Source organism: Eptesicus fuscus, chromosome 3 (genome assembly GCF_027574615.1).
Source record: "Eptesicus fuscus isolate TK198812 chromosome 3, DD_ASM_mEF_20220401, whole genome shotgun sequence".
Lineage (NCBI taxonomy): Eukaryota > Metazoa > Chordata > Mammalia > Chiroptera > Vespertilionidae > Eptesicus > Eptesicus fuscus.
Genome location: NC_072475.1, coordinates 72775718 through 72792073, shown reverse-complemented (window position 1 = coordinate 72792073; position 16356 = coordinate 72775718).

Genomic DNA, 16356 nt, shown 5'->3' with positions numbered 1-16356 from the left:
CCGTATTCACCAAACCTTGCTCCTTCAGATTATCACTTGTTCTGATGGATGGCACATGCACTATCTGAGCAGCACTTCAAAACATACGAAGAAGTGGAAAATTGAGTATCTGAATGGTTTGCCTCAAAACAAGAAAAGTTCTATTGGGACGGTATCCACATATTACCTGAGAGATGGGGGAAATGTGCAGCTAGCAATGAACTTATTTTGAATAAAGCACTTTTGATGTTTCTCTTGAAATTATCATGTTTTCTTTGATTACAAAATCTGCATTATTAACCGGTATACCTGGTAAACTGTTATATTCTAAAGATACTTGTTTGTGGCTTTTGTTATGGTTTGTTGTGAAAGTAAATGCATGCTTAAAGGGAATCAGATCAATTAATTTTTTAAATAAACATTTGCTTATGAACACTCATTGAGTTAATTCTTGGGTTGCTTGATAAAACATACATTAATTACTTGTTATTAATATCACTAGAGGTCTAGTGCACGAAATTCGTGCATGGGGGGGGGGTGTCCCTCAGCCCAGCCTGCAGCCTCTCTAATCTGGGACCTCTCGAGGGATGTCCAACTGCCCATTTAGGCTTGACATTCCTCTCACAATCCAGGACTGCTGGCTCCCAACTGCTTGCCTGCCTGCCTGGCTGATTTCCCCTAACTGCTTCTGCCTGCCAGCCTGATTACCCCCTAACCACTCCCCTGGCAGCCTGATTGATGCCTAACTGCTCCCCTGCTGGCCCGATTGCCCCTAACTGCCCTCCCTTGCCAGCCCGGTCACCCTTAAATGCCCTCCCCTGCTGACCTGATCGCCCACAACTGCCCTCCCCTGCTGGCCATCTTGTGATGGCCATCTTGTGTCCACATGGAGGCAGCCATTTTTAACCACATGGGGGCGGCCATCTTGTGTGTTGGAGTGATGGTCAATTTGCATATTACTCTTTTATTGGATAGAATTATTTTTCCCACACACACACCCCTTTTTTTCTTTTTTTAAAATTTTATTTATTGTTTAAAGTATTACAAATAGTAGTACATATGTCTCCTTTTTTTCCCCACTGACCTCTCCCCGGCCTCCTCTACCCCCCAGCACATGCCCTCAGCCCCACCCCCACTGTCTTGCATCCTTGGATGGGAGACCCCTTTTTTTTCTTTCATACCATTAAGGGGACAAATATACTGACTCAAGTACTTACTGTCTTCACTGCCAGGATATTAATTTAGCAGTGACTTTGTATGTAGGCAGCATTTTGAGTTCACTCAATGCCTCTCTAGGTTTTGTAAAAAAAGCTACATAATTCTAAAAATGAATATTTCTTTAGAAATAATATATGCATTGCTTAGGAAAATAATATATATGTATTAAACCCTTTAAACATTCACAGTAGTATTCCAACACTATTAATAAGCTGTCTTTATACTTAAACACCCAATTCTTCCTCACACAGGGCTTTAGCACACTTACTGGTTTGCTGATTCCTCGAGAGGACCTGTCTTTAGTCTCTAAGTTTCACTTTGCTTTGCTTTGCCTCCCAGTGAAAGGGGGTTCTTTAGGATGCTAGCCATTTTGATGGAAAGGACTGGCTTCCCACTAGTTTTACCATAAAAACATTATCCTCAGGAAATCAGATTCCCATCTCTGGTACACTCAGGCTAATGCAAACAGATGAAGCCAGTAAACCTCTGCCCTTTTAAGTCCAGCAGCAGGATCCCAGCAGTTGGTCACAAAGAGCCCACTTGGCTGCCCAAAGCATCAGTATTGCTTACCCATCCACTAAGAAATAGAACATCCCATGTTTTTTCCCCCATACTTTCTCTTACAATGGCCATTTCCCTTTTCTCAAACATATTATTTTTTTTTCTTTCCGTAAGGTAAATATGTGTAAGTGTCAGGGATACATTTTAAAAATACAGTCTCTACCCTGAAATTATCATCATCAGAGCAGGAAATAATGAAAATTATTGCATTAAAATGGACTGACAGATATGTGCACAAGGTAGAATGATAACCCTGTGTTGTTGCTGCTGCTGTTTTGTTTTGTTTTGTTTTTGATGTGGGAGGGTAGTCAGAAATCTCAATAAATGTAATTTTTAAACTTCAATTAAAAATGTGAATAGAGATTTTCTATGTAGAGAAAGGAATTGCAAGAAAATTTCTATTTGTGCATCCAATCAATACTCCAGAATTAAAGAACATTAGAGTTCAAGTTAAATGTACCCACTGAGAAATCCCACATGGTAGATGAAAAGATTTCACATCAGGACTCATCGTCACAATGTCTCAAGAAACTAGCAACAAAGCAAAGCCACTGATGTATCCAGAGAAAAACAGGTCACCTAATAAGGAATAAAAATAAAAATGACATCCAATTTTTATTATGTTTTAGTAATCTAGGAAACTAGCTGAGGAAAATGATGTCCAATTTAGTGTTCTATACCAAGCCACAATATCAAATATGATGTTATAATTAAGATATTTTGGTTATATAAGATGTGCAAGAGATTAGCCATCTTGCACCATTACCTAGGAAACAGCTGCAGTGCCATTTCTCTGACTGAAGAAAAATAAACCAGGAGAGATGAAGATGCATGGTCAAGGAAGCAAGGGTTCAACACAGAAGAGAAGTGGGGGAAATGATAATGATAAAAAGTAGTCTCAGGCAAATAGGTGTGCAGTATGACTGAGAATAATCAGTACACATTAGAGAGGAGAGTCAGAAAGCTCCAAAAGGGATGCCTCAGAGGAAAAAGGAATGAGATAGACAGATTCACTGAGATGTCTGAACATACTGAAAAGAGACTGAGCTTTCTAACAGTGTTTGAAGAACATGAGTGTGTGATGAGTGCTCAGAAAACTAAGCAATTAAAAATTGAGATTATTTAACTTCATAAACAAAATGACTCTGATGTAAATAATAAGTACATGGCCACAATAATGCAAGAATATGAAATACAGACTAAAGCAAAATTAACATTTAATTTTATTGGAAGGGGAGATGCACTAGAGTGGAGGGGCTGTATAACAAAGCCCAATTCTCAACTTCCAGAGTTGAAAGAAATAAATTTTACGTAAATATTTAAAATTTTAAAAAGGAAGAATAAGAACACATTTTTAAAATCCTCAGGGAAACAAGAAGCAAACCGTAAAAAGCATTAAAAAATTATTCCTAGGTAGTAGAAACAAGGAGTAGAAAAGACAGAAGACTTGTGGATTTAGTAATAAGTCATGCATGAATTATTTAATTTTAAAAATTATCTACATGTATAATTTTATAATAATAAAATTAAATTTTAAAAATAACTACTATTGGAGTTAAACAGAGAATAAAGTGGTCAAGGGAGGTAGCAATCAAGCAGTAGAGAGCTTTGTATGCCAATCTAGGGCGTTTGTAAATTAAATGGTATGTTGGTGAGCTATTGAATGTTTTTTTGAAAAAGAGACACAATTATATTTGGATTTGGAAAGAACACTCAGATAGTGCTATGGGAAGGAACAAAAGGAGGGGCAAGGAAATCAATTATGTATCAAATGTAAACAATGTAGGAAAAATAACACATGATAAAGAGTTCATAAACCAGGAACTCTTAATATATAACTAAGTTATACACTGAGTGGCCAGATTATTATGATCTCTGAATGCATAATAGTCTGACCACTCAGTGTACTTCTCTTGAGTACCTCATTTATTTGATATCAAAGATACTATAAATCATGCACCTGATCAGTTTTCCCCTTTGCACTGGCTGATAGAAAGCTCAGGGCAAATAGGTGGTTGATCTCCAGCAAAAGTCTAGAATACTTTTGGTACCCTTTTGAGATACAAATACACTGAGTGGCCAGATTATTATGCGTTCAAAGATCATAATAATCTGGCCACTCAGTGTATATATAACTGGGGGAATTGGTGAAGATGGTCAAAGGAATAAACTTTCAATTATAAAATAAATAAGTTCTAGTGATGTAATGTGTAGCATAGTATATATAATACAATAAATTGTGTAGATGTACCATAGTTTTCTGATCCAGTCATCTGCTGACGGACAACTAGGCTGTTTCCAAATCTTAGCTATTGTAAATTGTGCTGCTATGAACATAGGGGTGCATATATCCTTTCTGATTGGCATATTTTAATTTTGCTAAGAGAGTAGATCTTAAAAGTTCACATCATAAGAAAAAATGAAACTATGTGAGGTGATGTATATTAACTAAACCTATATGGTAATCATTTTTCAATATATTTATATCAAAACATTGTGTTATACACTTTAAACTAATACAATGTTATGACAACTATCCTATATAATAAAAGCCTAATATGCAAATTGTCCCCTCGGGCAGTCATTCGACCGAGAATTCGACCGCTTGCTATGACGTGTGCTGACCACCAGGGGCGGCATGGAGCATGGTGGGTGTTGGCGATGCAGCACTGGCAGCGGGCGGCAGTGGAGATGATGCCAGCCCTGATGGGCCCCGATGAGAGCAGGACTGCAGTGGGATGGTGGAGCAGGTGAGCAGGCGGTGCCAGGCCAAGGCAGGTGAGAGCGGGGGCCGGATTGCCCCACTGATTGCCCCACTGATCGACCAGCAGTGGCGGTGGGGCAGGGCCACCGCCCAGCTTCCAGGCACTGAGGGAGCCGAGCAGGGGGCCCCGGCCCTGATGGATCGCCCCACAGGCGGGATGGTGGAACAGGTGAAGGGGCAGCGCCAGGCCAAGGCAGGGTGCCAGGCAGGGCTGCGAGGCTGGGGGCGTGAGCTGGGACCCAATCTCCACAGGCCACCCTGAGGGACCCCACCTGTGTACGAATTTGTGCACTGGGCCTCTAGTAAGTCAATAAAATTGAGGAGGAAAAGAAACCAATTGAAACTTTAGCAAAAGATGTAAACAGAAAATTCACAAAATAATAAATCAAGTGGTCAAGCAATATTAAAATACATTAAAAAATATTCAACTCATCATTAATTTTAAACATGGAAATCAAAATAACACCATTTTTGACCAAACAGCACAAACAACAGCAATAAATGATAGACAATCTGGCTTTTATGATGTAAGCGAAATAGGCACACTCAGTTCCAGAAAGTACGTAAATAAATTGCTACAATCTTTATGAAAGATGAACAAAAGACTTAACCTAGAGATTACTTGGGGTACAGAGTGGATCCCTCTATTTATTCTCAGTTTCTGCCCTTTCATACCTGCATTTTAAACATGGTTTTGGCACATCAATATAGCAAACCTACCCCATCTCTCTAAAATCTTTCACTGCAGCTCCTTTTGGCTAATTGGCTCATCTTTTATTGCTCTAGTTCCAAACTTTCAGGACATATTTCTGGTTGAACTCCTTTTGTGAGAAGATCTAGGTTACCTGATACAATGCTGATCACCAACTCCTCAGCCTGGCCTGTGGGTTGGGAGAATTGACCAACAAGGCAGCCGAGGACAGCTGATTGCCTGAAATGCTACTTGGAAATTATGTATTGTGTGATGTTTACTGGTTATGAGGACAGACTCAGGGACCAAAGGGTTCTATCACTTACTAATTGGGTGACCTTGGGCAATATTTAACTTCTCTGGCCTATGGCCTCAACTGTAAATTGGGGATAAAATTAGGCATCTAAAGGATAGTGTTGTTTAAAGGCCAGTTGGCATGTAACAGGTTCTTCTGTCACTTTTTACTGTAAATAATCTAAAAGGAAAATGGTATTGTTTCAAAATATGATATAGGACATGGGAAAGGAAGAGCTTATTAGAAAGGAAAAGTCTGATGGGGAGTTTCCTTGTTTTTCTTCTTTTTTTAATTTTAAGTGTAATTTTAAAACATTCATACAAAAAGCACCATCTAGTTGGGTTCTTAATAATGTATATTTCTAACAAATTTCTGAGAACTCAAACTCCTGATATTCTTTCAGGAGTTGCTTTTGTGATGCGTTAACATTGTTCCTTAGTTAATAATAAGTCTTAAATCTTGCTCAGCCTTCAGAAAATGATTAGCTACTCTGACACTTGTAGCAGGTTTCCCTTACCTCAGCCATCACATAGTAGCCTAGCCTTTGATTCTTTTTTTTTCCCCCTTGGTCTGTAATTTCTTTTTTCTTTCTTTCTTTTTTTTTTTTTGTTTAAGTTTTATTTTATTTTTTTATTAAGGTATTATATGTGTACATATCTTAACATTGCCCCCCCACCCCACTCCCATACATGCCCTCACCCCCCAGAGTTTTGCGTCCATTGGTTATGCTTATATGCATGCATACAAGTCCTTCAGTTGATCTCTTATCTCCCCCACCTCTCCCTAACCTTCCCGCTGTAATTTGACAGTCTGTTTGATGCTTTACTGTCTCTGTATCTATCTTTTTGTTCATCAGTTTATAATGTTCTTTATTATCCATAAATGAGTGAGACCATGTGGTATTTTTCTTTCATTGACTGGCTTATTTCACTTAGCATAATGTTCTCCAATTCCATCCAGGTTGCTGCAAATGGTAAGAAGTCCTTCTTTTTTATGGCAGCATAGTATTCCATTGTGTAGATGTACCATAGTTTTCTGATCCAGTCATCTGCTGACGGGCAACTAGGCTGTTTCCAAATCTTAGCTATTGTAAATTGTGCTGCTATGAACATAGGGGTGCATATATCCTTTCTGATTGGTGTTTCTAGTTTCTTAGGATATATTCCTAGCCTTTGATTCTTAATGAGTAACCATAGAATGCAAGTTTTATGGACTCCAGTTCAGTGGATTCTCCCACTCCCAATTTTTTTGATGGTTTAATGAAGAAACAAACCTACCCAGGAGCAAAAGAAACTTATTCTAGCAATTTAGGTGAGTGAACATTGTGTTTTATTCATAAAGATGAATGGAAACCCAGTTATCATGAGACAGGAAAACTCATTAGCACAAAGGAAAGTATCAAGAAGAACAAGCCAAATAACTAATCCCCAAGAAAACACAGAAAAGTAGGAAAGAAAAAAAATATATATCTTTAGTTTCATTTGATAAGATAACACATACATGTAACAAGAATAGAATGTCATAAAAAAGAAATAGAGAGTATCTAAGAATGAGTTCTTAGAAATTCAAAGTAGTATTACTGAAATTGAAAGTTCAGTAGAAATGCCGCCACTTGAAATGACAACAAAAATTGCTTCCAGACCTTTAAAATGTCACCTGGAGAAAGTGGATCACCCCCATTTCAGAATCACTGGTCTAAAGTTGTGAATTATAACTTGATACACAGAAAATCCACAAAGATTTTAAAAGATGATATCAGCTTGGACTAAAAGGAAAGAAACAGAACAAAATTAAATAAAAATTTGTATTTGGACATCTAAATAGGAAGCAGCCTAAATAAAGACTTAACTGCAAACACGGGTTATTTTTATAAAAAGGACAACCTTCCCCTCAAGAGTAGGATTTATACTTAAATCATTAAATCTTGGCAGGCTCTGTGGTTGCTCTAAAAAAATATATTGTGCAATTTATACTATGTCAGGTTCCAGGTCATGGCTTTAAGAAATAGGCAGCTTTACTTTCTGTCTCTTAAAACATTTATGGAACTCAACTGCCATATGAGAGATGCCTAAGACGTGGAAAGGCAGTAAGCAGTTGCTCTAGTCAGCAGCCCTAGCTGAATACCCAGACAACAGTTAGCACATGCTAGCCAAACGTGTGATCCATCCCGGACATCCAGGTCATTGAGCCTTCTGATGACTGCAGCAACAACCTCTATCTCACTGGAACCATAGGAGAGATCCTAAGCAAGACTCATCCAGCTGAGCTTCATCAACACACAGAACCATAAGGGATAATAATACATTGTTATTTTAAGCCACTAAATTTTGCCATGGCTTATTATCCAGCAGTAGATAACTGGTGATCAGGGAACAAGTTCTGGGTAAGCCTGCTGATCTTTCAGAGATTAAAGTTTTCATTATATCACCAGGCAAGCAACTTAGACTTAGCTGAAGATGCTGGCCAAAGATGGTAAAAATCTAGAATGAGTGCTAGAGGAGAGAAAGAGATAATGAATAAACGTCGTGGTCCTCGAAGCAGTGGCAGCACTGGGGGCTGTTCACTAAGTTTTCATTAGTTTCACTAAGACTCCTGTACTAAATCTTATAAAGATTCTGGCTAGTCCTCTCCTTGAAGTATACCTGGCCCAATTATTATCAAGCAAGAAAGCAAAATGTATTTCAGACTTGCAAAGATACATAATTTTTTCCTCCCTTGCACCTTTCCTGAAAAAAAAATTAATGTGTAATCTAGGAATTTAAAAAACATATTCTAAGGGGAAAAAAACACCTTGAAATTCAGCAAACAAAAGAACTAACTCAGGAGTATAAAAGTAAAAGAATTTCTAGATGATAATTGTGCAACATATGTAGCAAGTATTCAGTCAAATTAGTCAAAATTAAAAAGCCAGAGCACCCCAAGGATGCTTTCAAGAAGAAAATAAACTCCACAAAACACATATATTATTAAGAAGCTGGAAGATATTTTTAATATGATGAAAATTACATAGTTTCTTTCATTATAAAAGTAAAAAGGCAATAGGAAATTTAGGGAAAATATTGCAAAAGAAAGATATACTCTACAACTGAAGCAACTAATATATGGTATGATTTATTTTAATTTACCATATTTTTTGACTGAGAGTAAAATTGGCTTTTTTATGTACAGTCCTATGAGTATTAACACATGTTAATACCACTACAATCAGGATTTAAATAGTTCTCTCAACCCAAGTTGTACTGTCCTCTAACCCTAACCTCTGGTAAAAAGCAGATATTTGCATCATCACTATAGTTTTTCCTTTTCCAGAATGTCATATAAACACAAGTATACAGTGGATAACTTCTTAAACAAGGTTCTTTAATAGAGCATTAAAAATCCATCTATGTTGATGTGAATATCAATAGTTACTTCTTTTTCATTGCTGAGGAGAATTCCATTGAATGGAATGTATCATAATTTGTTTACCTATTCACCCAATGAAAGACTCTGGGTTATTTCTAGAGGTTGGCATTATGAAAAGACTTGCTATAAATATTTGTATACAGGTTTTGTGTGAACATAAGTGTTCATTCTTCTGGAGTAAATACTTAAAAGTGGGATTGCTGGGTCATACAATATATGTATAAGTAACTTGCAGGAAATTGCCAGAGTGTTTTCTAAAGTAGTTATGCCATTTTGCATTCCCACTAGCAAAGTATGAAAATTGCAGCTACTCTATCCCCATCAACACTTAGTGTTGTCATGTTCACTTTATTTTGTTTTCTTTTCAACCATTTTTCTATGTATGTAGTGGTATCTCTTCTGGTTTTAACTTGCATTTTCCTAAACACCGTAATACTGAGCATCTTTTCGCATGCTCATTTCCATCTTTATATATTCTTTTGCGCAGTGACTTTTAAAATTGGGCTGTTTGGTTTATTACTATTGAGTTTTGAGTGACCTGTATATAATCTAGATCTAACTCCTTTGTCTGATATGTTTTGAATAATTAAAAATGAGAATACTAATATAAGTAGCAAAACTTAGGAGGTAATGAGAGATAAACATTAGTAGACATGAGTTAATTCCTCATTAAATGAAATGTGAATACAGCATGAAGTCACAAGATATTGTTTCAATAGAATAAAATTTGCAATGATTTTTATTTGTCTTTAATGCTATTTTAAATTGTTCAAACATCTATGTACATGTGTTAACTAAGTAAATATATATACATATATTTATATTAAAATACAGTTCCATATTATGGATAGTTAAGAGAGTGTGATAGAGTAAAATAGGATAAAACAACAAGAGGAGTTTTGGGGAGAAGCACAGAGAAAAAAAATTCAAAGAGAGACAGGCAGAGAGAGGAAAAGCGGTAGAGAAATAAATTTGCACCTAGAGAGACAGTGAAAAAAGGGACATCAGCAATAGAAACTGATCTTATGGGACAAATAGTCAAGTTGTGGCATTTTGAGATATTGCAACTAGAGAATTTTCAAACATTTTGAAACATTGCAAAAATCTTGTAAATTTGTATGTGTCTAAAGGTTGATGATTCAACTTTCAAAGTGAGATCACTAACTGTAAGTGAATATTTTCAATCAAACAAACAAAAAACATAGAAATATATCTAAAAATCTAATGTTTAAGTTTTAAATACTGTCCAGTTTGCCTGTTCAACCAGAGCATATTAGTTATTCAAAGAAGCATAGTATCTATAACAATAATTCTATAATAATAATGTTACAGAAGACCGGAGAAAAACCAAGCAATGCTTAGAGAAATGGAGTTATACTTTATTACACACAGGCCCAGAGAAAAAGATATCTTTCAAATTCTAAGCAAGCAACATGGAGGAAGTTGTCCCTTTTTATATCTTTTTCAGTCCTTTGTCTCCCAAATATAGGGTTTTCTGGTCCCCTTTGCAAGTTCTTAAAGAGCCCTATGTGATGGGGCTTTGAGACCTCAACCAAAGGCCTGGCCTGGTGCCAGCACTGATAACTTCATCTTGGGAAGGTTTATGGCCTCTCTAAAATGGGAGTAAACAGGTCTTTCAGGACCAGACAATTAAAGGGGCAGTGACTAGATTCAGCTAGCCCCTAAAATGTCTCTTTTTTCCCATCACCACTCCCCTCCCCGCCCCGCCTCCCCCCCCCACCCCGCCTTGGGGATTCAATAGAAGATTTAAAGCTAGGGAGTAGGGTGTTTAACAGCTTAAGTGTCTTTTTTATTATTATTACTAGCTTTCCCGTTGCAGGAAAAATCCTGCAATAGGATTTCCTGCTGCACTCTACCCCGCCTCCATTCCTCCCTTGTCCCCCGCCTCACCTTCTCCTCCAGCCTGCCCGCGTTTCTGTTCGCCCCCGGCCCCGCCTCTGCTCCTCCCTTCTCCTCCCCCCCCTTCGACGCTGTCTTGATATGCAAATTAGCCGCCATCTTTGTTGGGGTAATTTGCATACTCGTCCTGATTGGTTGGTGGGCGTGGCTTGGCTGGTGGGCGTGGCTTAGGTGTAGTGAAGGTGCGGTCAATTTGCATATTTGTCTATTATTAGATTATTATTATTACTTAAGGGATTGTGACGGTAGTCCAGAAATCTGGTCTGGAGTAACATCTAGGGCTTACTAATTCTATCTATTAGCTTTTCTAAACCTGTTGGCTCTCTTAGAAGAGGGAGAGGGAGTCTGCCCAGGTTCTTTATTTCTGGCTTCAGAGCAGTTGGAGTGGAGAGAAGCACATTTCAGAGTTCTATTTCTTTCTTTAGTTGGCCCATCGTCCTTGCTCTGTTCATGTCTGCCTTACTGCCTAATATATTACCTCAAGGATCCTGGCTCTGAATTATTTTAGGGAAAATGGACGTCAGTGGGCTCCTCTGGCTACTTCCATGCTGAAGAGGGACGGAGTTTTCTTTTCAGAGCCAAGAGATCCTTGCTGTCTGTCAGCAGAATGATGAGGCCTGGGCACTGAAGGAGGTGGGCTTGTGACCTGGCGGAGACAAACTGTATTATAAAATTTAGTATTATTGAGCAATTAGAATAGTAAGAGTTACAACAAATGGTCTGGTGGAATGGAAAGAAAACATTTCAGTTTTAATAACTTCTATCGACATAGAATTTTTCTCCTTAAAATCACCCTTATGTTTATTAAAAGAGCTAAATTAAGACCAATTTATCTATTGCATTCAATTGTTTGCATAAACACAACAAGAGTGGTAACTGACTACCTTTTCCGGAATTTCATGATTGAATCAGGCCTGCCTGCAGTATCTGCTGAGTTAGGTGAATCCCTCACCTGCAGTGGCTCTACCCGGGCCCATGCCCTAGGCTTTAAGGCCCTTCTTAGTAGCTCTCCTACCCGTTGCGGCCTAGAGTGTATGGGGGTCCCGCAGGGACGCAGAGGCGCCCTTATTGCTCCCCTTCTACTCTGACCAAACGCCAGTGATGGTAGGGTTTGGGCCTGACGCTCGAGCACCAGCTATTTTCAGGGCTACCAAGCAGGATACCAGGCTTTCTCCATGGCACTCTTACTGGCTTCAAGTTTTCAGAGTTCAGACAGGGCTCTTTAAAACATGATATTCCAGTCAAAGTTTTCGGTCAATAAAACCACTATTGGAAACCAGACTTATTGAATTTATGCAAAGAAATGTATTGCCAAATTTCGGAGGAATTATATAAGGAGAAAAATATACTGACCTGCTTTAAGATTTTCTGATTTTCCTTGCCAGTCCTTTCTATGGACTCTTTAGAGTAATATTTTTCTAAATGTATTATAATAAAACAGTAACTGTCTTTAAATGACAAGAAGAAATTTAAAATGCATCTATACTCAAATAGACAATTACAGCTGTCCCTGTAGTAGGGTTCCCCCTACTTGACTCCTCCTTAAACTACATATGGTCTCTGGGGGGGGGGGGGGTGACACACCCTCTCAGAATGGACTAAGGGAGTAGCTCTTCTACATGAGTTTTATCCCTTTACAGGGTCTTATATGTCACAGGATCTCTTTTAAGGACTCGTACTCACCGCTTCCCTCTGTTCTAAACAGGCCTTCCCCACTTTCCCAAAGTTGAGGCTTGTGCTACCCCTGATATGGGCATGGTCACACAGGCCTGCAAGGCAGTGCACAGGCTGCCAACTGTCTCTCAATAAGAGAGCATTGGCTCCTAGTTTTATTTCATAACTGAGACCAAAACCTGATGGGTATTTTTCCTTGCCCATTTGGGCACCTGCCCTTTTGGCAGCTAGGTACCCTTTACTTCTTTTGGGGTTTAACCCTATATAACCCCCTCCCAGGACAGCTAATATATGGCTATAAATATATATTATACATGTGGGAAACTGGACATTTGCCAGTTATTCCTAAAGACTACTACAGCCTATAGACCAACGTAGGTCTATGTAATTGGTGGCAGCTGCATTCAAATCTGAAAGAGAATTAAAGGTTAATACAATATTATTAACATAATAAAACATAATATTGGCACCGTGGCCACGGCAGGCAGCCACATCCCTTGCCATTAAACATGACACATGGTAAAGCTACGCAAAACACCTCTGAGGGAAGGAGACTAAAGTTCACTGCCGACCCTTTTATGCAAAAGTAAACTGTCCTTGACTCTCTGGAGTCTTGTCCATGGAGAAGGCACCAATTAATTTCATCGTGTGGTTTTCTATAAGTCACAGTTATCTATTAAGTGCTATGGGCTTCTCTTCACTGGTCACACTGGACATCCTGTAGGTGTGTGGGGAGGACCATCCTTCTTCACTCTAGCCGTAAACAGTCTGTCCAATCTCCCTAGAATGTATTCTGGCACGGGAGAAAGTTGTTTGCCCCTACCCAACCGGGCTCACACCTCTGCCCAGCAAACTACAGTCTGCAAGTTCAACATGCAGCCTCCGGTCCTCCTAACCCAATGGGTCTTGGCCAGTCCCTCAGTCAGACTCCTCCTCTCTGGGAGATTCTGAAAATCCTGAGCCACTCTTAGCTCTCTTGTTCAGGGAGAAAGCCTTCCCTCCACCCTCTCCAGTTAACCCTGTTTACCAGTTACAGGGCCTTGCCATCCCTGTCTTTCACCACTGCTTGGCTCCTAGTGGCGAGCCAAACACAGCTGGGGCTGCAGGGAGAGACAGTTTGCACATAGCAAAGCGCTCTTGCAGTGGTGGCTTGGGCTTCAGGCCCTACTATGCTGCCCATCCTCTTTCCTGGCAGAGACCACAGCCTCTTCTGCGGGGTCCCTTCCTGGAATGGGGCATCTAGCCCCCCCCACACACACACCTTTTTTCACCTGGCTCTTGGGGGCTGAGTCTTTGGTCTGCCTAGCAACCAGCTCTAAATCACCGGGACGGCTGCGGACTTCAGCTCCTCCTCTCCTCCACCTGGCTCCTGGAAGTTTTTGTTTGTTTGTTTGTTTGTTTGTTTTTATGCCTGCTCCTGTCCTGCCTGCTTTTTCTGCCTGCTACTAAAACCTTACTCTGTCCTTTCTTATTACATACATAACCTTTATAAATTTCATATTTTTAAATTAGCTTTCAAACCCTTTTTCTATGTTCTTCAAAAATGCATAACCATGCCTTAGACCTTCTATTAAGTTTTTTCCACTTTAATATTCTTTTTTTCCTGCTATATTTTTTAGCAACTTGTACTGGCCTTTTCTTTCCTGACTATAGAATTAACCCTTTTTAATCTGGCCAATAAAATACTATATTTTAAAGTTCCTTTGCTGAATATTCTGATGCAGCCCAAGAAGTACCCACCCAGTAACCTCACCCTGCCAGGCTCAAAGACAGAAACCTTTTTAATCTGGCTGGACAATGAGATTTTCTCTATGTGTAATGAAAGGGTTAAAGAGAATAAAATGAGGCAGAGAAAGATTTATTGTGCTTTGCAGAAAGCTTGTGGCCTTGAGTCCAGTGTAGCTCAGACAAGACATCTGGAAAGAAACCAAGGATGAACTAGACCTCCATGCCAGCAAAGCGGTTTGCAGCCAGCAAAAATCAACAAAAACCTCTCTCCCTGCTCTCCCCGTTGACGCCCGCCCCCCCCCTTTCTGCATTAACTATTTACTCTGTCCTAGCAGGGGATACCAGGCAAGTGGTCTGAGATCCTGTATATCAGGCTTTTTACACTTAAGGACACATCCTTCTCTCTGTAACAGCTGCTTTCCCTCCCAGGTTTTCCCTTCTTTACTCTAAGACCCCAGAGGATCTCAAATCCTCCTCCTCCTTTACCACTTTTGATCTCTCCGACCATCCCACTGTCCCCCAGCCTAGGGTTCCTCCATCTCAGCAGGCTGAGAGCCCACCACCCTACCCAGTGAATCCCACTGCCACCACCCCATCTCACACCCACTCCGGAGCAGTTTTCGGCTCTCTTCCTCCCCCCGTCAGAGCGGATGCTGTCCCTAACAGAGACCCACTGTAAATCTATCAGGAAGGGCAGGCAGGTCACAGGTCTCGGGACCACATGATTCTCTGCTTGCTAGAAGGGCTGAAAAAGGCAGCCCACAAAGCAGTTAATTATGAAAAGTTAGCAGAAATCACCCAGGAAAGTCATAAAAAAATCTGGCAGTCTTTCTCTCTCGCCTTACACAGGACATGAGAAAATCTAATCTAATAATAGACAAATATGCAAATTGACCGCACCTTCGCAACACCAAGCCACGCCCACCAGCCAAGCCACGCCCACCAACCAATCAGGACGAGTATGCGAATTACCCCAACAAAGATGGCGGCTAATTTGCATATCAAGACAGCATCGAATGAAGCCAAGAGCTGCAGAAGGGAGTAAAGCTTCGGAGAAGCAAGCAAGCTGGGGGGCGGGGGGCGGGGGGCGAGGAGAAGGGAGGAGCGAAGGCAGGGCCGGGGGCGAAGGGAAAAGCAGGCGGGCTGGAGGAGAAGGCGGGGCGGGCGACAAGGGAGGAGTGGAGGCGGGGTAGAGTGCAGCAGGAAATCCTATTGCAGGATTTTTCCTGCAATGGGAACGCTAGTGTACTAATATTAACCCAATAAGCCTTAGCAGGGGAGGAAAGGGTAATGGGGTCTAGCCTTTGTTTAAACTTCTCTGGGTTGCAACCTTTACAAACTTTATACCTTTAAATTAGCCTTAGAATTTTAAAATTTTTAACCCAACATAACAAAATCATAAATCAGGGAAGAGCAAATTAAAGTCTTTACTGTACAAACATAGACGGGAATTTTATTAGCTAAGCAGGCTAATTCCCTCCATGATAAAGAGCAAGAATGACCTTGAGAGAAGAATTCTTAGCAGTTGTTTGGGACAGCTGCAGTCTGTCACAGCGTTCAGCCTCACCATAAACAATTAGGCTTCCCCCTAAAGCGGGGTTTGCCCTATCTTTAAATAAAGTAAACAACAGAAAGAGATAACAGCCAGATGGCACAAAGTAGCTTTCGCTACACACAGGCTCTCACACTTACATTCATACGCCAGACAGTCCAAATTTTTTACTTCTACCAGATATTTACTCAGAGTTTAAACAGTCCACCTGATTCCTGATTAATTTGCCTGAGGAAGTCGTATGACTTCTGGGGAGGTGATCAAGCTCCCCCTTCCACTCACTCGGAGTGGGCCTGACTGATAGTGGCCTCTCCCTTACCGATTCTGTTGACAGGTCCAGAAGTGTTCGTCCACTTTCTCCAGATGCCGGCCAGGTCCTGGGCTGAGGTCCAGGAGCACCCGGAGTCCCCCAGTTCAATTCTGCTAAATCAGCAGAGTGGCGCCTCCCAGAGGCCTATCCAGCCCCCAGGGTCCCAAACCTGGTCCACTCACGGGAGGCTAAAAAGACCAGCATGGTTGGTTTCTTGGACAGGGGACCAATAATGTTACAGAAGACTGGAGAAAAACAA